The 22,111-nt window shown below is 41.8% G+C and overlaps 1 protein-coding gene across 1 annotated transcript in view; it reads left to right on the top strand.

Annotated features, from left to right (window-relative positions):
* PCED1B (PC-esterase domain containing 1B) overlaps nucleotides 1-22,111 on the top strand; it is a 143,599-nt gene that overhangs the window by 20,239 nt on the left and 101,249 nt on the right. The window contains exon 2 of the mRNA XM_057557576.1: nucleotides 2,546-2,624. The gene's annotated coding sequence lies outside the window, so the exon portion shown is untranslated. The remainder of the gene's footprint in view (nucleotides 1-2,545; nucleotides 2,625-22,111) is intronic.

Genomic DNA, 22,111 nt, shown 5'->3' with positions numbered 1-22,111 from the left:
AATAGCTCCTATCTAAGCCACTATGCTATTGACTTTCAGGTAATTCCCAAGAAACTAAATTGCTCTTGCCAAATTATCTTTTTGATGTATATGTGTTATAGACTCATAGCCTACCTGCTCACTAAAACGTGTGGTCTATCAAAATTATATCTTAACATCATTAGCTTTTAAATACTAGAAATCATTTCAGTGCTTGGAAAAGTCTGATGAGCATGATTACATGTGGAGATGTTCAGATAGAATGTATCCAGGAATGTGAGTAGAATAGAGAGTTTTTGACAGGCTTTGCCATTTTTTTTTTTGATGCAGTTTTATATTATGTCTCTATTTATGATGGTAATAATAGTTGGTGGGAAAAAAATAGATCATTTGACCAATTCCCCTCCTCCTCCTCCCAGTACTGCATTGGAAAATTTTCTGATAAAATGAATGGTGATGTCAGAAGGAGATTCTAGGTTTCCTTTCAGGGCCAACACCCTGTAGTAGTAGGTTGAACCATAAAATCACCAGTGTTGGTCAGAAATGATTGACAACTGGCAGTTTCATATGGCTCAAGCCAAGGAGCCTTGAATTTGAATTCCAGCCCTGAGACTCATTTGCATGTCAGCTCAGGGCAGTTAATTAATTTCTGAGCCTTGGTTTGTGAAGTAGGAATAACACCTACCTTGTAGGGTTGATGCAAAGCTTAGCAATGTATAGAAACACTGTGTCTGGACATAGTAAACGTTCAAGAAACAGTTAACAGTACAATATTATAATCAAGTAAGTAACTTAGGGAGTTTTTTCACTTGCCCCTTAGCAATTTCTGCATATAAGGCAAAGGTGATGGTTGCTATGGTAGAGAGAAATGGAAAATGTTTGTTAGGCACGATTTTGAAAGCCCCAGTAGCTTTAAAAGGCTTTTCATTCCCATCCTGTATGCTCTGGTATGTCCTAGTAAGGTCACAGATAAAGTCTGACATATACGCAGTGGAGTATCTAAATAGGAAATGTACTGTAGCAAATCAAGAACAGAGTTTAAAAAAAGAAAAAGTCAAAGCACTGAGCAAACATTCTTAACTTTCGGCAGAGGAACTGGACTGCCTGAATCTCCATGCCTCTTTGAGTTATTAATAGCGACTCATTTTGCTATATTCGGGGCAGTTATATATTTATATATCATGCAGCGTGTGTGAGGCTTTCAAGGCTCGATGGTCTTTTGAAAAATGTGTTACTCAGGAACAGAGCAGGGCAAGGAGGATACCATGTTGACATCTGCGTCGCATCTACCAGGCTGTGCTCATTAAAGCCTGGGGACAAGCCGGGCGCTGCAGCAGTGCCTGGAATGCGGCTCTCCATCTGCTCGGCCAGAAGCCGTGATGAAGTCATGAGTTTCACAACAGTAGTAATTCGCAGCTATCTGTGACCATTTTAATAGCGAAGGTCTAGATTAGAAGGCTGTGTTTACATCCCGTGCAGGAGAACGCTTCCATGAATCATTCCCACAGTAACTTTTGGTCAAACCAATCAACCAAGTAATGAAAAACCAATCAGTTGGTCCTGGGGCTGAGATGAACAGGTCTCCACTTGCCTGATGCTTCTCGAATATGAGACTGAATGGACCCTGATAAAAGAAATGGTCACGTATTGAGGTATGGGGAAGTCATTCTGGCTTATACATGATTTAATTTAAACTTTAAACCAAAACAGCCTGTTTGTGGCCTATCAAACATACACTGCACATCTGCTTTAATTACCAAAGAAACCGGCACACTGACCAGAAGTAAAGAATGTCCGTGCTAAAACTTAAGATTAAACGCCCCTCTTCCTGGGATGCAATGCTGGTACTCCTTTGATGATAAGACTCCTTTCCCAGGTGCCAAGGCCATACTGACTCACTGTGTACGTTCTGGTTTTTTTTTTTTTTTTTTTTTTTGAAACACTGTAGAAATGTAATCCTGACTTGTTTAATGTTCTTTTTTCTGACAAGATATAAACGTGTGCTGAAAACCCTCCTTCTCCAGAGCAGTTTCTCAGAGTAATCTGGGAAGTGGGCTTCCGGGCTAGTCCTCAGTTTGGCTCAAATAAAACTCTTTTCTGTTCTTATCATTGATTATGTATTGATTATTTTTGTTGACAATTCCCACCCCCATGCACACAGCCTCCCCTCCCCTGTCCTCCTAGCAAGCCAGGGCGCTGCAACCTGTACCCACACACACACTCAAAACCCTAAGACAGCAGTGAGCCGGGGGAGCTTTGGAAACTCCTGAAGAGCATCTGTAAACAAACTGTAATTTAGAAAATGTCTATTTTTGGCATATGTTTATTTTGTCATTGTCACTGCTCCATTATGTGACTTCCATCAGTGACCCTGACAGCTCATTTGCATCAAGAGCAGTGAAACACTTTCATTTGTCCATTTCCACTGACTGGAGGTTTTAGTTAATTATCACTTCCTGACAGCCTGAAGGTCAGACTGTTTCCTTTTGTTTCACATGGCAGTTAATCCCCTCATTAAGGGTGATGGAAAATGAATAATTAAACTTATGCCATTTTCATATTTCAGGTAATGAGACGCCCTAAGATCCCAGAGGTACCATATGAGAAGCCTGGAACGTGTTGAGGACTCTACTTCCTGCAAACTTGTGAGTTTCTCTCTTCTGGTTTCATGGTAAAGCAGGTTCAGCTAAGGTTCTTCCTCTAAACAAAAACAGCTTTGCCACTCACTAGCTGTATAACTTGGGGAAAGGCAACTCACCTTTGGAAATGAAAGATTTTCTCATTGTAAAATGGAGAGAATAATACCCAACTTAGAGAACTGTTGAGAGCATTAAATGCATGAATGAAAGGTACACACAAGAGGGCCTGCCACATGGTAAGTGCTCAGTCAATGGAAATGAATTATGTTATCACTTTCATTATCACCCTGGGCGAGTCATCTTCTGAATGTTTTGGTTATCAGGCCTCCGCCAAACATCTACTTGCAGAGACCTTGCTCATACCTGGGTCAAAAGTTCACTTTGACCCACTGGGGCAAGGATTAAGGTTAAATTGTGTTAGGCTCTGGAGAAAAAAACCCAGGTCTTAAGGAATTCAACTTTTACTCATCCCCTTCTAATTACTCTAAAAAGATTGGGAGAGGGAGGGAGGGAGAAGGTGGTAAAAAGTAGATGGGACTCAGAAGACCACACCTGGTAAGAGATGGTGCCTCTGGCCCTTCCTGGGGTTCCCCATCTCCCTGGAAGCTGGCTCACCCTGCACCTCCCAGTCTCCTTCTGTTGAGACTAGTCAGGGGGCCACCTTTGTACTTTGACTCCTGTCTCACCTGAGCATGTTTTAGGGGGCCCTTAAGCTTTTTTTTTTTTTAAATGCATCCTCTTTATTTATTTATTTATTTATGGCTGTGTTGGGTCTTCGTTTCTGTGCGAGGGCTTTCTCTAGTTGCGGCAAGCGGGGGCCACTCTTCATCGCGGTGTGCGGGCCTCTCACTATCGCGTCCTCTCTTGTTGCGGAGCACAGGCTCCAGACGCGCAGGCTCAGTAGTTGTGACTCACGGGCCCAGTCGCTCTGCGGCATGTGGGATCCTCCCAGACCAGGGCTCGAGCCCGTGTCCCCTGCATTGGCAGGCAGATTCTCAACCACCGCGCCACCAGGGAAGCCCCCCTTAAGCTTTTAAGTGCTGACTAAAAACGGACTCAGCCCTGCAAAGGAAATTGCGGCCCCATGGAGGAATACTTCCGAGTCTAATGTGGTCATTTTTGCTCTGTCAGGCAGTGGACTGTACAAGGTAAGGATAGTGACCTTCAAGATGCAGAGTTCTCGGAAAGCTCCACAGAGGAAGGGGGGGGTCTCCGCTGGGTTTTGAAAAACTGGTAGGATTCAAATGCCAGAGAAAAGGAGGGAAGATGTTCCAAGTCAGTAAGGAGAATGAGCAAAGTGGGAAGGGTCTGGGACGTGCCTAGAACTGGGAACCTTCCCAGAGACAGGACCGCGGACTATGTAAGGGAGTAACGATAGCTGGGCTGCTCAGATAGACGTGAACCAGTGAGGAAGTGTCCCAGGGTTGAGTCAAGGCTTTAGACTTTATCCTGCAGTCAGTACAGACATGGGAGGGTGGAAGCAACGTGTGTCGTGCTGCGCATGTGCAATGGGTGGGGCTCGACCTGGTGGGAGGAGCCTAGGGCCTGAGGTAAGGGAGACCTGGGAATGAAAAAGGAAAGTGAGATGCCTTGGGATGCTTATATGATTATTTGCAAAGGGGGTGGAAACTGTTGCTCAACACTGAATTTAAAAATTTATTTTGTCAATGCTTTACCCAAAATTGTCATTCAGTAAATCCTGTTCGGATTTTTTTTTTTTAATTTATGTATTTATTTATTTATGGCTGTGTTGGGTCTTCGTTTCTGTGCAAGGGCCCTCTCTAGCTGTGGCAAGCGGGGGCCACTCTTCATCGCGGTGCGCGGGCCTCTCACTATCGCGGCCTCTCTTGTTGAGGAACACAGGCTCCAGACGCGCAGGCTCAGTAGTTGTGGCCCATGGGCCTAGTTGCTCCGCGGCATGTGGGATCTTCCCAGACCAGGGCTCGAACCCATGTCCCCCGCATTGGCAGGCAGACTCTCAACCACTGCGCCACCAGGGAAGCCCCTGTTCGGATTTTTGTAGGAAAAATATTTTGATCCTTTAAAAAAGGTTCGAGTAAGAAGCAGCTTTAAAACTGCTTCTGGAAGAATAAAGGTCACAAGGGGAAAGTGAGTGGAGCATGGGTGATTGAAAGAGTGACAAAGTACTGGTGTCTTTTGAAAGAACTTGCCCTGAGTTGATGCTTTAATGTGACAAGTACAATCTCGTAGCCATTTCATGCCCTCGTCAATGTTGCAACGTATATCTTCCCGTAAAGAGTAGACAAATATCCTAACAATGATGCAGTTAGCAAGTTTTATCATTTTTAATTGAAAAACTTCTATGAGAGTTAAAAAATTAAATCTGGAAGAGAACCTAGGTATCCTTTTACAGAAGGGGAAACAGGACCAGAGGGTAACCTACCACAGAAAGCCACCCAGCTGCGTGTGCCAGACCCATTGCTCAAGGTAACTGCTTTGATGCCTGGTCAGCTCTTTCTGCTTTGCTGCATGAATCCCCAAAGACCATTTTATTGCCAATGTAGAAGAGTTGGTGCTTTCCATTTTCTCTTTCTAAAGTCAAGAACTGTTTCATTGCATAAATTCCTCACATTTCTCCTTACTGCACAATTTTTTCCTGTTTTTGGAATTAAGTCTAACTGCTAGGTACTCCTTGTGTTGAAAATACCTTAACTTACGGGGGAGAGTTGCATAGTGGGAAGGAAAGTGGGTTCGTATGGGAAACTGCTCTGGCCAGCCCACTCGACGGGTGTTTGAGGAAAGGCAGAGTCACAAAGCATCAGGAAACCGCTGGCTCTGTACTCACCTGTGCCCATGCTGACTGTCATCCCAGTTCCTTGAGGGGAGGCATGAAACCTCCTGCTGGGGGGTCGCAGGGGTCACTCGCTGCCCCCTCCCCTCTGTGTGAGTCTCATTACCACTCTTGGTGCGGGGTAGGGGGGTAAGATGATTCTAGTACCAATTCCAACGTGGGGTGGGGTTTCCCACACCGCCAAGCAATTCGCAGCCACCATCGAGGGGTCCTACAACTTATCTCAGTTCTGACTTCTGACCCTATTTGCCTGGAGATAGCATCAGATCCCACAGGCTAAGAGCTCAGTCCTTCAAGACTTCCCCCCGCCACCGCCTCCTCTTCTTCAGACACCAGTCACAGGTCCAGATTGTCAGCTGGGCTTCTGACACACCGGCTGTAGGTTGGAGATTCCAACTACCCCCTCCTTGGGTTCGATTAATTTGCTAAAGTGGCTTACGGAACTCAGAGAAACATTTTACTTACCAGATGACCAGTTTATTATAAAAGGATATAACTCAGGAACAGCCAGCTGGAAGAGATGCATAGGGCAAGGTGTGGGAAAAGAGCGCAGACTTTCCATGCCCTCCCCGAGGCTGCCACTCTCCCCTTATCTCCACGTGTTTACCCACTTGGCAGCTCTTCCCCCCCTCCTCGACTACTATTTTTATATGAGTAGGCTTTTATGTTGTGGAGGCTTCCTCATGTAACATGATCAATTATTAACTCCACTTCTAGCCCCTCTCCCCTCTCTAGAGAACTGGGGGCCAGGCTAAAAATTCCAAGCTTCTGCTCATGGTTTGGTCTTTCTGGTGACCAGCCCCATCCAGGAGCCATCCAGGAGCCCACCCAGAGTCACCACGTTAGAAATAAAGGTGCTCCTAGGGCTCATGTCACTTAAGAATTTACAAGGGTTTGAGGATCCCTGTGTCAGGGATGGGATCAAACATATATTTCTTATTATAAATCACAATATGACAGGGCCCCTCCCCTGACCTCGCAGAAGCCTTGGTTTCCTACAGGGCACCCATCAGCCTCAAAATTTCTCATTCTCCACCTTTCTTAGAAGAAATTTAAAGAAAAAGTAAATTCCTCCTGTCAGAGCATGCTTTTTTTCTTTCTCCTCCAACCTTTTTCTTTGTGTCTCGGGCCCTGGCCCTCATCCAGGTGGAATGGCATTTCCCCACCGTGGCAAATGCACTTCAGGGCCCACAGCCTCCTCTGCATGGCACTCTCTCCCCCAGATCTGCTTCTCTCTGTGTGTTAAGAACCACGCTGGGGAGCCCAGTGTCATGGCCTGGCCTCAGGCACAGGAAGTCCAGGTCACCAGAAGCTGTGAGCTTAATTAACAGAAGCTCAAAGAGTCGTGTTTTATTAAAGTGTGCATAGGGCAAGAGCATGTGCGATCGAGAGTCTTTTGAAAGGCCATAATTTTTAGCACAACCCAGTGAAGTACCCAAGCAGTGTGTTTTCATGAGTGTGTAGTTCCATTAAACACAGGCCGATGAGGAGATCTCTCTGGATGTCTGGCTTGATGATATTTCCATCTGAAAAGTGGGTCAAATAGAAATATAGTGATAGGTGGTAGGTTTCTTAAACAAATTCTGTTTTTCACATAATATAAATGTCAACTTTTTCTGTAAACTTTAAAATTTTCAGAATTAGCTAGAACTTTGAACCATTTTCTTTTACGACCATCTTAAATTTTTGACGTTTAGCTCATTAGACCCTTATTCTTTGGTATTACCATGTTTCTGTTCTGTGGATTTCCTGCTGGCCATGAATGGTGAGGCTAGTTGGGTCTTCTTCTTCTTTAATAAATTTATTCATTTATTTATTTATTTATTTTTGGCCGCGTTGGGTCTTTGTTGCTGCACGCGGGCTTTCTCAAGTTGTATGGAGTGGGGGCTACTCTTGGTTGCGGTGCACGGGCTCTAGGTGCACGGGCTTCAGTAGTCGTGGCTCGCGGGCCCTAGAGTGCAGGTTCAGTAGTTGTGGCGCACAGACTTAGCTGCTCCGCGGCATGTGGGATCTTCCCAGACCAGGGATCAAACCTGTGTCCCCTGCATTGGCAGGCAGATTCTTAACCATTGCGCCACCAGGGAAATCCTAGTTGGATCTTCTAATTCCAGGCATTCATCTCATTTCCTCTTTCTTTCTGTCGCTGTTTCTTATGATTCTCTAACTTTGGAGTCACCTGGTGCTGCCTTACATTGTCTAGCAAAGGTTGAGTTGATTCTTCATTCAGTCATTCACAGGATGTGTTGGATGCCAACTGTATGCCAGGAATGTTCTAGGTGCTGAGGAAATCATGGTGAATAAAGATATCCCTGCCCTCATGGAGTTTACATTCCAGTCGAGCAGACAAGCAATTATCAAATGATCAAATGATCATACAATAAGCATATAATTAAAATAGTGACAAATGGAATAAAGGAAAAAATATGGATAATAAGTTAAGACCTAATTTCCAGTGGTTATAATTTTATCCTTTGGGATTCTCTCCATGGAAATCTATTTAAACTGCTTTTTTTTTTTTTTGAACAAAATTGATGATGAAAATTAAACAAAATAAATGTAAATCTTACAAACATTTATTCATTATGTAGAACGGTAATGGCCATTTTTCATTTTCTGCCCAGTACTCCTTCCTCTTTCTTATGGTAACAAAGACCATTCCAGTTCTGAGAGATGGTCACATGATCCAAAAGAGGACTATTTGAATCCTTCTCCAGGATTTTTCTAAGGGGAGCCACTGGGAAGGTTTTCCCCTTGGTCGTGGAGGGGAGGGGATGTGAGTTTGGGATGCTGTTCTCCATGCCCATCCTCTTCTCCCTGCAGACTCTCCACTAGCACCTCTGAACTCAGACAGAGTGAAGCCAGCCTGTGGAGACAGGCAGAGATTAGAGACAAAGAGAATCCCAGAGAGGGATTCCTGGCTTTGGGCCAATCTTCTGTGGCTTTTTCCATGGAGACATAAAAACTCCTATTTCCAGCTTAAGTGAATTTGAGTCCATTTTTGCCACTTGCTAATGACGAGTCCACATTAATACAGAAAGCAAGCACTTCATGTTGTAACAGTTTCTTAGGGTGGTTGGGCTGCCGGGGCATATCTTCCAATGAATCCACTGAAGTTCTGATTTTCTTCCTTAATCTCCTTGAAGCAAATTTTCTGTACACAAAGTACCCAAATTCTGTGTTTGAAGTCAGTGGGAGGAAGAGGGTGACATCAGTTTTGGTAATCAAGTCTTCATTGTTGATTCATATTCATGAGAGATTCCTGAAGTTCTGATTGGAGAACTCTGTGTCAAGTGTCATAAGTCAAAGGAGTTACCATATTGCATCACATGAAGAGGCTGGGGATCTCGCTGGGATCAGAGTCTCCCCCATCTCCACAGAACACTGTCCTGCTTTTCCCGGCCAGCTCTATGGGACAGGATAGCAAATGCTCTGCTCTAGGAGGAAGGAGGTTGTTCTCTCTTCTCCCAATAGGAAAAGGTGGGAACAGATAGGTGGCAGCCCTTGGGGCCCCAATTTAAGAAGATATGTGGGGGAAAACTTGTTGAGGTTTTGACCATTGTCCCAGAAGAAGGAGAGGGTGCAATGGATGGAAGTTAAAGCACCAGGGAGGGCCATGGCATGGCCCTGACATCAGCTTGGGCAGAGAGATCAGTTTCCAGCAGGTGGCAGCAATGGCAGCAGAGGCTTCTTCCTTCAGTGGAGGTGGCCCAGGGATTAGTCATTGGAGTCACCAGCCTGGGGTCAGCATCCCACACATTAACTGGTTCCTCAGGGATGGGTTCAGATACAGTGTCTCCTAAAAAAGGAAATTGGTGGAAGAGTATATTTTCACTCCTCAAAACTATTTTACATGCAAGTGACACTCCTGAATCAGAAAAAGAGGGCCAATTACAAGCTAGGTGTCCTCATGAAAGGCATTTAAACTCTCTAGGGCTTCCCAGGTGGCGCAGTGGTTGAGAATCCGCCTGCCAATGCAGGGGACACGGGCTCGAGCCCTGGTCTGGGAAGATCCCACATGCCGCGGAGCGACTAGGCCCGTGAGCCACAATTGCTGAGCCTGCGTGTCTGGAGCCTGTGTTCCGCAACAAGAGATGCCGCGACAGTGAGAGGCCCGCGCACCGCGATGAAGAGTGGCCCCCGCTTGCCGCAAATGGAGAAAGCCCTGGCACAGAAACGAAGACCCAACACAGCCATAAATATAAAAAAATAAATAAATAAATTAAACTCTCTAAACTTCAGCTTTCTCATATATAAATAGAAATAAAAATAATAACTACCATTTAAACTCTCTAAACCTCAGCTTTCTCATACGTAACTAGAAATAAAAATGATCACTACCTTATAGGATTGTTGGAGGACCAAATGAGAATATGACAGAAGGAAGTGCTGTCCTGATACCAGGAAGCACTCAGGAAATGGTGGGAGATGCACAGCCAGCAACTGAACTGTTGAGGAGGTTACCACCCAGGAGTGTAGAACTCGCGGACTTGCAAGGTGATGAGGAATCCAGGATGGAGGAGTGGGTGAGCATTGCTTTCTCCAGTCGAGAACACTGAGATCCATTGCTGGAGTGGGCTCTGGATGGGAGTAAGGGCCCATGAGAGGGAGAGTAGCCCAAACACTGCTGAGCTTCTCCGGAGCTGATCCATAGACACTAAACAAGGACCTAAGACAAAGAATTAGGGTCCTTTGTGTACAGAAATTTTGCTTCAAGGAGATTAAGGAAGAAAATCAGAACTTCAGTGGGTTCATTGGAACATATGACCCGGCAGCCAGGCCACCCTAAGAAACTTTTGCATGAAGTGCTTACTTTCTGTATTATTGTGGGCTCATCAATAGCAAGTGGCAAAATGGGCTCAAACTCACTCAAGCTGAAAGTAGGAATTTAAAGTCTCCTGTATCTGAACCATGGAAAAAGCCACAGAAGACTGGTCCAAAGCTAGGAACTCCCACTTTGGGATTTTCTTTGTCAAGAATCTGAGTGGAAGGCAAAATAACGGGGTTAATGAAGAACAACAGATCTTTCCCAAGGACTTCCTCTCCCAAGATCTTTGGTACTCTGTACATTCCTGTTCAGAGACTGTTTGGAAGCGACACATGTTCCAAATGTGCCTTGGATTCCCCTTTTCCCCATGTCTTCGCCAGGCCTGGATGTGATCAGTTTTTAACTTTTTCCTAATCTGATAAATCAAGCTGTAGTTTAATTTCCATTTTCCTGACCACTGGGGAGACTGAGGCTCTTTTCATACATTTATTGGCCATTTGTATTTCCTCTTAGGTTTCCATTACTTGACTTTTACAACAGAATGGAATCATCTTTAGAATCAGTCCTGTTATTTCATCTCTGTTTTCTTCTCTTCTTCAAACTTTGTGCCTCCGATTAATCTATTTAATTTTAGTAGTGTATAATATGTCAAGGCACACACACAGACTTTTTCTTCCTTTGGCAGATTTCTGATAACAGGTAGAATTCTTTCATTTTTTGGATTCATTGCCATTCAGACATTGAAATGAAAACTAAAATAAACTTTCCAGTTTGCCTTTAATGTCCATTTAAATTATTCTAGGTTGAATAAAAATCACCTACTTGATAGTACTTTATATTTTTGCACTTTCTACAGAACAGAATTGGAGGTAGAGTACTGTAAAACGAAGTTTCAAAAGGTTTAGAGTACTAGATTTGGGATTTTAAAATTCCTGTTTGCATCATTCTACCAATTTCTGTGTTACTTTCATCAAATCATTTCCGTTTCTCTCTCTAAATGGGGACAAGGAAGGGGTTGAGCTATATCAGTGATTCTCAACTCTGGCTATACATTATTTAACTGAAAAACTTTGAACAATACTGATGCCTACACCCAAGCCAGTTAAATTGGAATCTCTGGGAATGGGATCTATGCATCAGTATTTTTATTAAGAGCCCCAGGTGATTTTGATGTGCAGCCAAGAATGGGAATCACTAAACTTGATGGTCTCGCATATCCCTTCTAGCAAACATTTCTCTGATCCTAAAACATATTGAGATTTGATCAGTGTATGGAATGCTTGAGTGACTTTTAACCTAGTAAAATGGTGATTCTACTTTATTTTTCCACATAATGCAATGGAGTTTAGAACTGGCTTAAATAGATGGCTTGAAGGATATTTGCTAGTGGCTGAAATTGTTCATGAATCCTCTTGCTTTTCCCAGTCCTCTTATGGTGTTCGTGTCTCTAAATGAATTATTACTCTGGACTTTTATTGAGCTAAAAAGTAGGTAAACAAGCAGTCATGTTCATAACAATGTTATTCACAATAGCTAAAACATGGAAGCAGCCCAAATGTCCATCAAGAGATGAATGGATAAGCAAAATGTGGTATATACATATAATGGAATATTATTCAGCCTTATAAAGGAAGGAAGTCCTTTTTTTTTTTTTTTTAGTATTTCCCATCTATCCTCCTTTCCTGTCCTATTTTTTTTAAATTAATTAATTAATTAATTAATTTGTTTCTTTTTGGCTGTGTTGGGTCCTCATTTCTGCGCAAGGGCTTTCTCTAGTTGTGGCAAGCAGGGACCACTCTTCATCGCGGTGCGCGGGCCCCTCACTGTCGCGGCCTCTCCCGTTGCGGGGCACAGGCTCCAGACGCGCAGGCTCAGTAGTTGTGGCTCATGGGCCCAGTTGCTCCACAGCATGTGGGATCCTCCCAGACCAGGGCTCGAACCCATGTCCCCTGCATTGGCAGGCAGACTCTCAACCACTGCACCACCAGGGAAGCCCCAAAGGAAGGAAATTCTGACATATGTTACAGTATGGATGAACCTTGAGGACATACACCATATGAAATGTCAGTCATGAAAAGAAAAGTACTGTATGATTCCACTTATATCAAGTACTTAGAATAATTAAAATCATAGAGGCAGAAAGTAGCATCGTGGTTGCCAGGGGCTAGTGGTGTTGGGGGCGGGGACAGTTATTGTTTAATGGGTACAGAGTTTCAGTTTTGCAAGATGAAAAGAGTTCTGTGGGTGGATGGTACTGTTGGTTGCACAACATGACGGATGTATTTAATGCCTCTCAACTGCACACTTAAAAATGATTAAGATGGTAAATGTTATGTACATGTGTATTTTACCACAATAAAAAACATTTTTTAAGTAGATGAACAAAGAGAGAGAAAAGAATGAACAATCTATCATGTAAATGACTGATTCAGAGGACAACCAACAATCACTTCTGTCCCCACCTGGTTGAGTTTAGAGTGTGTAATGCGAGTTTTGCAGGCATGGTTGTCAGTGAAGAGGGAAGTCCAGTGGTTGCGTTGAGACTGACTTCAATAAACAATTTTTCATTCAGTCAATAGACATTCAACCAATCACTTAATTATGAATTGCAAGCACATTTCACCCAGGAAGGATTGGGTAACAGTTTGTAGTTGACAAGGACAATGTGTCCGGCATAGGATCTGACCCAACTTTACTAACAAAATATGGTATCTCTCTACACGGGAACTTTGAGTATGACTAGGGAGACAAGACCCTTAAGACACAAAGATACTCCATCACACTCTTATTGCCTGGTAGAGAATATAAACGTAAGAGAAGGAGCCTCACGTTGAAAGTCAAGTGAGAAAGGTTTCGGGAGGCCTCTGCGTCAGGATGTGAGAGCATAATCAATGCAAAGGTATGATTCTCCTTGAGAAGCTGCTTTGATCATGAAAACATGAGCTTCATTTTTAGATCAAACGAGCATTTTCTTTCAGGTAATTATTGATCAGGTTGTTCTCTGCCAAGTCAATAACCAACACATAGCAGAGGTTGGTCCAATGTGAAGTTTGATTTCCCAGGCTACAGTTTCAGGGAAACGTGGGGTCAGAGCACCAAAGGTTTGAGCTCTTCAGCTCAAAAAAAACATATGCAGCATGAAAGAATGTGCTGGTGTTCTTTGAATTTTAACTTATATAACTTCAAATTTCAAAGAGAAATACATTTTTCTTCCCACTGAATTCAGTTGCTTTAGAAGTAGTCTGATTTTTGGGGGGTTTTTTTGATAATTAAATTTTGGTAAAACTGAAGAGTCCATTTAACATTTGGGTTATCTTAGTAATATAAACCCAGGGACACTGTGAACCTCATATTTTGAGCCACAAGGACACAAAGACGAAGACGGTATCACACTGCTCTGGAAGGGCTCATGCTCTAGGGAGAACCAAGTCCCACAAGAAAGAGCGTTGTGGAGGACCACCTCTTAAATGCTTCAACACGTGTCTGCTCTCTTTTTATGATAGGAGGAACATCACTATGGTTTTCACTGACCCTCAGAAGAAATAAATGTTTATTAGATTTTTATTTATGTGTCTATTTATATATTTTTTCAAATTTTTAAAATTTAAGTATAGTTGATTTACAATATTTCAGTTATACAGCAAAGTGATTCAGTTATACATATATATATATTGCTTTTCAGATTCTTTTTCATTATTGGTTATTATAAGACATTGAATATAGTTCCCTGTGCTATACAGTAGGTCCTCGTTGCTTATCCACTTTATACACAGTAGTGTGTATCTGTTAATCCCAAATTCCTAATTTTCCCTCCCTTCTACCCTTTCCCTTTTGGTAACTGTAAGTTTGTTTTCTATGTCAGTGAGTCTATTTCTGTTTTTATTAATATGCCTATTTATAAATTTTTAAATTGTGGTAAGATGCACATAACATAAAATTTATCATTCTAACCATTCTTAAGTGTACGGTTTAGTGGTATTAAGGACATTCACATTGTTGTGCAGCCGCCGCCACCATCCATCCACATAACCCTTTTCATTTTGCAAAACTGAAACTCTGCATCCACTCAGCAATAACTCCCCACTCTCCCTTCCTCAGCTTCTGGCAACCACCATCCTACTTTCTGTCTCTATGAATCTGACTCGTCCGGGAACCTCATATTAGTGGAATCATTCAGTATTTGTCCTTTCATGACTGATTTATTTCACTCAGTGTAGTGTCCTCAAGGTCGAGTTTCTTTTAGAGAGCTAATACTTTCAAGTCTCACAAACACTCAACTGTACTTGTTCTAGCTGAGGTGCCCCAGTGTATCTACAGATCTTATTAGAGAGCTGCTTCTCTCAGCGGTAAAGGGAACTGATAAGGTGTCATTCCACGCGTAGTTGAAGGAAACTGGCATCACTCAGGAATTGTCTGAACCCATCCAAGGCTCTGTGAGCTCTCAAAAGCCCCAGCACTGTTCCTAATAACTGTTTGCGGAGGTCGTGAAGCTCTTCCACAAGACGGGGTGGGGAAGGCAGCCGCCTGACTCAGAGCTGCAACGCCAGACCCCAGCCCACACGGCTCTGCGCTTGATTACGGGTGTGTTATAACCATCTGGTATGTAGGTTTAGCATTGAGAGAATCAGGCTCCCATGTCACATGTTGCTATTATTTTATTTAACACTTGTTATGTGGCCAACACTGCACCAAGCCCAGCATAAACCTGGGATTATTCGATAGTCTCTGTCTGTTATACAAGGGGCACTTCTGCTACAGGGGATCGATTCCTCCAATCCACTGAATAGTAACCTCATTTCCTAACGCCTTTCGAATACAGTCTTGATTGTTTAAATTCCAAACAGAATTTTTTTTAAGTGCTATTTCAGTAAGAGTCTCGAGGCACATTTCACTATAGTTCATTAGCTTTCTGTCTCGCAGGAAAATGTATCCCTCCATATTCCATGGTGTTAGTGCAGAAAATGAAGCAACTGTTTCTACCCACTATATCCCTTGTGGTTTCTATTTAACAAAACAGTTAATTTTGGCTGAAGGTTTATTTGTAATTTTGATCACAATCTATGTATTACTTTAGCAAATAGAAATTTGTGTTTTCTTCATAGGAAAGCCGCTTCCGGGGTACATTACTTTACCAGAATACCTTCCAAGGTTGTAATCCTTTAGCCAAAACTTTGTACGGTCCCATTATTTGCAAATATTTATAACAGACATAATGCTTGCTTTTCTCTTATGCCCTTTAAAAGATTCCCCATTCTCTGGGCTCCAGGGAGGACTGGAATATTCAAGTGCTTGCTCCCTTCAACTGGGAGACTTAAGTTTCATTTCTACAGTAGAGAACTTCAATCTTCAGTGAGCTTCTTGGGCAGGAGATAGTCATTGATCTGCCCCTGACACATCCTCCTGCCCTGCTGGGTACAAAACCAGGTGGAAATTCCTTTCTGTTTCTCTTAACTAATATTCCCCCACTCTTGGTAACGTTTGTCTTTACAGTCTTTTACCGAAAAGTGGCAAATAGAACTAGCTTTCTTTAAAACCACACACAGTCCCCTCCTAATCATATGGGATGTCTTATTCATTCCATAAGTGAATGTTTTTATGACCGGTTTAGGTCTCTGGAATGTACTAAGAGGAATCAGACAGAGTCTTTGTCCTGACGGAGTGGGGAGAGGATGTCTATTCCATTATTATAATGCAAGTCAGGACATAATATGTGGAAAAGAGAAGGCTGTGGGAAGTCAGAAGACGGGAATATCTCTGAATTTAGGATCCATAGATGAGAAGTGAAAATAACAGACTTGAACACATACTATGTATCAGGCACTGTGTTAGGCAGCTTCCATAAATTATCTAGTTCAATCCTTACACCCCTTGTATGATTAGGCATTTTTACCCCCAATTTAGAAGTGAGGACACCAAGACTTGTCCAGGTATGATTGTTTGCTCAGCTTTTATCCTTTTCATCACACTAATCCATGCTGGTGACACTTCCTGCTTCAGGTCCTGCCCTGACCCTGATCCCACTCCCCAAAAAGAAGAAGAAATATTTGAAGGCTTCAGACAGTCAACTTTTACCAGATTTGAATTGCCTTCTCGTTGGCGTCAGAAATTTGCGGGACGTATAGGCAGAGGAATGCACGTGCTCAAAGGATAGCCAAAAATGGAATTTTTTTTAAGAATGTGGTTTTGAGAGTCATATATTTTATTTTTTTTTAAGAAAAGAAGTATTACTTTAGTTTATTTTATTTTTACAGAACTATTTGTTTCCTTTATTTAAAGTGTATTTTTAAAAATAAGTCTATAGAGAAGGGCTTTATTTATTTATTTATTTATCTAAATTTTTATTGGAGTATAGTTGATTTACAATGTTGCATTAGTTTCAGGTGTACAGCAAAGTGAATCAGTTATACATGATCATATATCTGCTCTTTTTTTTTTAGATTCTTTTCCCATATAGGCCAATACAGAGTACTGAGTAGAGTTTCCTGTGCTATACAACTGGTTCTTATTAGTTATCTATTTTATACATAGTAGCGTGTATATGTCAATCCCAATGCCCCAATTTATCCCTCTCCCCATCTTATCCCCTGGTAACCATAAGTTTGTTTTCTACATCTGTGACTCTACTTCTGTTTTGTAAATAAGTTCATTTGTACCGTTTTTTTAGATTCCACGTATAAGCAATATCATATGATATTTGTCTTTCTGTGTCTGACTTACTTCACTCATTATGACAATCTCTAGGTCCATCCATGTTGCCGCAAATGGCATCATTTTGTTCTTTTTATGACCTAGTAATATTCCGTTGTATATATGTACCACATCTTCTTTATTTATTCCTCTGTCAATGGACATTTAAGTTGATTCTATGTCCTGGCTGTTGTAAATAGTGCTGCAATGAACATTGGAGTGCATGTATCTTTTCAAATTATGGTTTTCTCTGGATATATGCCCAGGAGTGGGACCAAAGGATCATATGGTAGCTCTATTTTTAGTTTTTTAAGAAACCGCCATTCTATTCTCCATAGTGGTTGTACTAATTTACATTCCCACCAACAGTGTAGGAAGGTTCCCTTTTCTCCACACCTTCTCCAGCGTTTATTGTTTGTAGATTTTTTGATGATGGCTATTCTGACTGGTGGGAGGTGATACCTCACTGTAGTTTTGACTTGCATTTCTCTAAAAATTAGTGGTGTTGAGCATCTTTTCATGTGCTTTTTGGCCACATGTATGTCTTCTTTGGAGAAATGTCTGTTTAGATCTTCTGCCCATTTTTTGATTGGGTTATTTGTTTTTTTGACACTGAACTGCATGAGCTGTTCTTATACTTTGGAGATTAATCCCTTGTCGGTTTCTTCGTTTGCAGATATTTTCTCCCATTCTGAGGGTTGTCTTTTTGTTTTGTTTACGGTTTCCTTTGCTGCGCAAAAGCTTTTAAGTTTAATTAAATCCCATTTGTTTATTTTTGTTTTTATTTTCATTACTCTAGGAGGTGAATCAAAAAAGATCTTGCTGCAATTTATGTCAGAGTGTTCTGCCTGTTTTCCTCTAAGAGTTTTATAGTGTCCGACCTTACATTTAGGTCTTTAATCCATTTGGAGTTTATTTTTGGGTATGGTGTTAGGGAGTGTTCTAACTTCATTCTTTTACATGTAGCTGTCCAGTTTTCCCAGCACCACTTATTGAAGAGACCATTGAGAAACACACTGAGAAAGCCCTTTGTATGTTTGCATAATTCTCTCTTCTCCTGTGATTCCAATTACAAGGGAAAAAACTAAGTTTGGGTCTTTGGTAATTTACTGAAGATTTGTTGGGTGTAGGAAGAGACACAAAGCCATAATAAAGAGAGGGGCACACTTCTGTAGAGAGAGCAGCTATCAAAATTCAGATTCAGAACACCTCCCTGAGTGCCCACCATGCACCATTACAGTTGAGGCTTGTCTTCTACCACTTCTCTTCATAGCAAATCTGGGAGGTAGATGCTGATCTCCTCCAGTAGACACATGACAGAACTGAGGCCCAGATAAATAGTAAGTGATGAACTTAGAGTCACACTCGGGCCCTCTGTGCCTCTGACTTAGAAGCAGAGATCTAGGCAGAAGCTTTTCAACTAATTACAATGTGACCATCAAAGCTGGAAATGCAGCTTCCTCCAGACTCTGGTTTGTCTAGAGACAGAGAATATTGCCCCGGGAACAGATCTGTGTCAGACTCATAAGATATATGCACACACCTCGATTCTAGCTCAAAATTACATTGCCCTAGGTTAGCAATGGCTGCCTCTCTGCAACTCCTGCTATCACTTGACCTGTAGAACTTTCTCAAGAAAAAGCAAATGTCCCTATCTCAGAAGGCCTAAGGTTGCTGCCACCAAGCCCTCCAGCTAGAGCAGGAATGGAGGCTCCTGTTACCAGGGACTGCCACCAAGTGACAGGCCTGAGGGTAAGCCTTTAAGAGCTCGATCATGCCAACATCTGGCTTTCCATTTTGATCATCTTACTCCAAGACAAGCAAGTTTCTAAGAGAATCTTCTTTCATGTTTCCTAAAGTTCACTAAGCAAGGTTTAACAGCCTAGTCTGGAGATACAGGTGGGAAGAAGGTTTGGGAAGTTAGTGGTGCAGGTGGCGCAGTGGTTAAGAATCTGCCTGCCAATGCAAGGACCATGGGTTCGATCCCTGATCTGGGAAGATCCCACGTGCCGCAGAACAACTAAGCCCGTGAGCCACAACTACTGAGCCCACATGCTGCAACTACTGAAGCCCACACGCCTAGAGCCTGTGCTCCGCAACAAGAGAAGCCACCATGATGAGAAGACCGCGCAGCGCAACGAAGAGTAGCCCCCTCTCTCAACACAACTAGAAAAGCCCAGGCTCAGCAACAAAGACCCAACACACTGAAAAATAAATAAATAAATAAAATTGATTCTTTAAGAAAAAAAAAAACTAACTAACTTTGAATTACTCCAAAGTTGATATCTTCTTCAAAAATAATAAAGAAGAAATATTGCAAAAGTCAATTCAAGTCTCAATCCCTGTGATCTGAATATAATGTGATGTTACCAGTTTATCTAAGTATCTGAAGGGGTATATCGTAAAGCCTGGCACATAGGTTATCAATATGTGTTTGTATAAATAAACAAATGGACGATGGTTCTAGGACCTTGTGCAAACCAACGGGGGCAAACTTCTCTGGATTAGGCCCAGTTTGGAATCTGTATAACAATGATGGAGGAAATTTCAGGCACAAGAATCAGAGAGCAGTTAAAATCACCTTTTAGTTCTCCTTTATTCTCTGCCAAAACCAGTATTAAACCACCTTCCGGTGATATCTGCTCTGGATTCTGGCCTCTGCTGGTGTGGTTTCTTCCACCACCCTGCGCCACCCCCCTCCTTCAATGTCTGTGACCTTTTGTACCTTCCGTTTTGTAATTTTCAGGGAGCGAACAGAAAGGTTTGTCTTAAAGCCATAGTTGTGCTCATGAGGAACAACTAGAAACTGCTTCGAAAAAGGAAGGTATTGTCAACGCTGATTACCTCCTCTTGGGCAGAATGATGAGCTCTAAGTCATCAGTCAGAATTCTCTTACCTCACTGGAGATGAGCTCAGTGAGCAAGCCCCTCTCTTGGACACTAAAAGAGTTTTCATGGGAATTTTAAAGGCACCACAAATTCTATCACAAGCAGCAGTTAAGTTTTAATGTCCTCTGGAAATGTGTTAATGAAACTTTGATGCAATTACAAGGTCTCATTTGTTAATCCTGGTTGTTTCTCATAAGAGGAAAGATAATCACTCATTGGGTATTAGGGGAGTCAGGTCTATAATGGGGAATTTAACTGAAGTCTTCCAGAACAATTGGCAAATGAATGGATTAACAGGTGAATGAATTAAGCATTTAAGGAAGGTATAAAGGATGGCTTTATTCATCTGGCCTGCATAGTCTTGCACTCCTTTGACAACTTGGCTGGGAATTTTAAATCTTTAATATTTTAAAGAATTTTTAAATGACTTTTAGCTCCCAGAGTTTGATAATTAAGATTCTTCCTTGGTTTGCATTAATTCAAGTACATTGTTGTAGTTCCAGAAATAGCATCCTTTTTTAAGATTAAAATTCTTTTTCTTAGTCTTGATTAAACTTCTTTAAAAATATTCAATCTTGGAGCTCTTTTATTTCAACCGTGCATGAGCTCATGTGAAACATTTAAGTTCTCAGCCAAAGTGTATACATAGCATTTGTATTATTGAATCAGCTTTTCTGTATTTCTACTTAAATATTATAATGTACTTTTTAACTTTTTCCAAGGTGTAGCCATCTGATGCTTACAAACAAACAAATAAGGAAAAAAGTTATTTGCCTTATTTGTTTTCTCTCCTTTCTCTTCTTGGTCTCCTCCCCTTCCTCCTCCTCCTCTTCGTCTTCCTATTCTTATTTTTCTTCTTCTTCTTTTTCTGTCATATTTTTATTCCTCTCCTTCTTCCAGAAAGATTTCAATTAGGGAATAGTCTGTTTCTTTGCTGTTAAAAATGTGGTATGGATTGAATCTCCTTATTCATCTTAGAGATCAAGTTTGATATTCATCTAATGTGCAAGCATTTATTGTCTAAGTGATGTGATGATTATCTACAGCAGACTGGAGGACCCCTTTCAGACTGATACCTCTTACATCTTCGTATAATCCTTTTATGTTGAACTACAATGAAAAACAATTGTATACACAGTGTGAATGCTGTGCTATGTTCTTTTTTTTTTTTAAGAATTTTTAAAATTTATTTAATTTATTTTATTTTTTATTTTTGGCTGTGTTGGGTCTTCATTGCTGTACGCGGACTTGTGGCGAGCGGGGGGGCTACTCTTCGTTGTGGTGCATGGGCTTCTTATTGCTAGTGGCTTCTCTTGTTGTGGAACACGAGCTCTAGGCATGTGGGCTTCAGTAGTTGTGGCGCATGGGCTTCAGTAGTTTTGGTGCACGGGCTTCAGTAGTTGTGGCGCACAGGCTTAGTTGCTCTGCGGCATGTGGGATCTTCCCGGACCGGGGCTCAAACCCGTGTCCCCTGCATTGGCAGGCGGATTCTTTACCACTGCACCACCAGGGAAGCCCTGTGCTATGTTCTGATCCTAAGAAATGGTATAGATTGGTTTTCAGCATGTAAAAGCATGTGTTAGTCAGCTTGGACTGCCATAGAAAAGTGCAATAGACTGAACGGCTTAAACAACAGAAATGTATTTCTCCCAATCTGGAGGCAGAGAAGTCCATATCTTGTTGCTGGCTGATCTAGTTTCTGGTGAGGACTCTCTTCCTGGCTTGCTGATGGCTGCCCTCTTGCTGTGTCCTCATGTGGGGGAAAGAGAGAGCTTTGGTGTCTGTCCTTTTTCTTATAAGGACACCAGCCTTACCGGATTAGGGCTCCACCTCATTTAACCTTTATCGCCTCCTCACAGGCCCTATCATCAAATATAGTCACATTGGGGGTTAGGGCTTCAACATGTGAATTTTGGGGAGACACAATTCAGTCCATAACAGAGCTCTTGAGCTTTTGTTAAACATCAGTAAAGCCATATTCCTGTAAAGTAACACACTATAAATCTATATTAATTAGATTAACAAAAATTTAAATATATAAGATATATAGAACACAAAAAATATTTCTGAATCAATCACTCCACGATTTATTAGTTTATTTCTTTAGCATTTTGTTTCAAACTATGACATTATTCTCTCAGTGTGTTTCTGTGTTAAAATAATCTTTACTAATAAGATTTTTTTCTTGGGTCTACATGGTGTCAAGTATCCAGAAGGCAAATACAGAATTCTATCATCTAAATATTTACTGACACAACCTCTGTATGATGGGCCTTGACTACAAAAGAGATGTTGATAAGCTCTGTGCACACCAATAATTGTTTGTTCCCTTTAGAGAAGT

The sequence above is a fragment of the Balaenoptera acutorostrata genome, chromosome 11 (assembly GCF_949987535.1).
Source record: "Balaenoptera acutorostrata chromosome 11, mBalAcu1.1, whole genome shotgun sequence".
Taxonomy (NCBI): Eukaryota; Metazoa; Chordata; class Mammalia; order Artiodactyla; family Balaenopteridae; genus Balaenoptera; species Balaenoptera acutorostrata.
Note: the sequence above shows the minus strand (reverse complement) of the source record. Positions and strands in the feature narration are given on the sequence as shown.